We start from the raw sequence: 2,505 nt of genomic DNA, 5'->3' as shown, positions 1-2,505 counted from the left end.
CCTTCCCTGGAGCATCGCAGCTGTTATGTTTTGCCCAGCCAATTGATTTTGGTTGGCCTGTCGTCCACACAATTTATCAAATTCTGCTCTGCAGAGGAGGTACTGACTGGCCTCTACAGTTGTTTCAGCTAATACTGACCAGTCCCCTGGGGTTATACAGAAATTGTCTGCCATGGCCTCAATTAATCCTTTCATAAATGGGCTAGAGGTTCCATTTTCTCTAATGCTTTTCCTTATCTCTTTATAAGTGTCAAAAGTAATGGGTTCATATACCTAATTGCCTCATTGATCTTGCATCACCAGGCAGGCCAAGACCTGCCCTTCTAACACCACTTGCCTAAGACAGGGTCCCATAACTGTAGTGTATCCCTTGTCTTGTTTCCAATTTATTGGGAGAGGGGATCTCAGGAGAAACCTCTGTTTCCTTTTTTGTATCTTTACCCAGTAATGGCAGGGCTGAAGGAGGAGAAGCAGACAGTAAGGTAGATGATGGTTCCTCTTCCCTTCCCATTTTAGGCTCTTCTGTGTAGAGTGGGCTCAAAGGAGTCCTAACTAAAGCCCATAACACTAAAGATGTTACTGGGACCTGTTTTCCTTGTGCATGATATTGTTTAAGATTTCTCCCCACTTTTTCCCAGAGCTCTAGGTCTAGTGTGCCTTCTTCTGGGAACCATGGGTTATGGGAAACAACAGTTTACATTCAGTCCCTTAATTGAACCTGTGAAACTGAGCCTCCACTAGCTTTAAGCAACTGTTTCAATACTTTTATATACTGTGGTCCCATGATGAAACCTTAGCTTGAAAATTTTCCCTAACATAGGAAGCCTGACTAGGCACCAGTGATCTACGGACAGTGCAGTCTCTTCACCTTTGTTTTTGGGGGTTCCGTTGTGATCCATTGTAGTGTTTCTCACAGGGGCCACCAGCTGCCAGATCTGTCCCACACACCATGGATGAAAGGAGTACTCAGACACAGGTATGCAGTGTAAGAGCCGCTAAGGGACTTGCCGGCACTAAGGGGCCGAAGAGAGAGCAGACTTGATAAGCTAGCACTGGTTGGTTTTAATTTAGTATAGACATAATGCCAAAAGCCTGAAACAAACACAATCTGTGGGTAATTAACAGTATTCTTCCCCCTTACAGGGAGCAGTCATGCGTGGATGGTCAAAGGTGGGTTTCTGGACAACATGGGTAAACAAGCCTATTGAGATAAATTCCCTTATATTTCCATGTACCTATTTCTCACCCTCTGCCTCAGGGTAAGAGAATGGCTGCTTTCAGCTTATTCTCCCCTGATGCTTTGCAGAGCATTCTGACCTTTCAAAAGGCCTTTTTCTTTCCCTATAGCTTCTTCCACCACTCTGACAGATCCACCACACCTCTTGTGAGTTCCCACAAAGGTAATACATGCCACACCGCAGTGGAATCACCTGCTTGAGTGTCAGTCTCCTCTCCAGGCTGAGCTCACTGGCTTTTAGCTCTGAGTACACAGCACTTGGCATTTGACTTAACCAGCACAAAGCCGATGTCAGTAGGTAATTGTTCAATGAATGAATAAATGAATGACTAAGATTGTCTTTAACAAATCAAGTCTTGCCAACTAACTCACCTCTGGTGAAAGGCATTATGTGACAAAGTGTTAAACAAACTAAATGAAAAATGCCAAAGTGTCGCATTACAACACATCTCTTCATTTGTTCGACTAGAAATAGAAACTAGAAGGTGAAGTCACCAGAAAGTGTTGGCATGATTATAGAGCCTTTGTCAAGTTCCAGTCATGGTTGAGTGGAGAATGCAGATTGTGAGTAGAATTTCCAGTTCAAAGAAAAACCTGGATTTTCTGGAGTAAAAACATCACTATATACGAACTCACCTAGTAGAACTTATTTACGCAATATATACAATTAAACTTGCCAAGTCAGTTTACTTCCAATTAGGAAGGGGATCTTCTTACCCCATCTTTCTACTTCATTTTAGATGAACTAGCTTCTCAACGTATGCTGATAATTTTTTTCAATTTGTTTACTTACCTATAACTTCTTGAAGAAATGACAACTTCTGACTTAGTAAATGTTTAAAATAAAACCAAAAGGACAAAAAATCATGAAAGGTGACCATGGTTGTCAGTGAACCTCCATTTTGCCACAATTCTGCAAATCTATTAAATGAGAAAATGGGGCTAGATAATTTCTTTAGTCTCATACATATTATTCTTCAATTAAACAAGAAACAATTGAGTCATTCCATGAATCCATAGGCTGGAGGCATGCTTTTAAGTAGGAAGCCGACAAGTAAGCTAGAAGTTTGCTTTCTTTTTTCCTTTTCAGTAGGAGGTAGGATACCTTTACTCAAACAATGTTTTGGGGCTAAGAAAAAGTGTACCTGAGAGATATTGGGAGGAACAACACAGCACTGAAAGTGGTTTTGGTGGTTGCCACTAGAGTTTCCTAATAATTTTACCAAGTGGTTTGAACTTTTGCCAAAACAAATGATTCATCTTTTTCT

Source organism: Piliocolobus tephrosceles, chromosome 18 (assembly GCF_002776525.5).
Source record: "Piliocolobus tephrosceles isolate RC106 chromosome 18, ASM277652v3, whole genome shotgun sequence".
Lineage (NCBI taxonomy): Eukaryota > Metazoa > Chordata > Mammalia > Primates > Cercopithecidae > Piliocolobus > Piliocolobus tephrosceles.
This window is presented reverse-complemented; position numbering follows the sequence as displayed.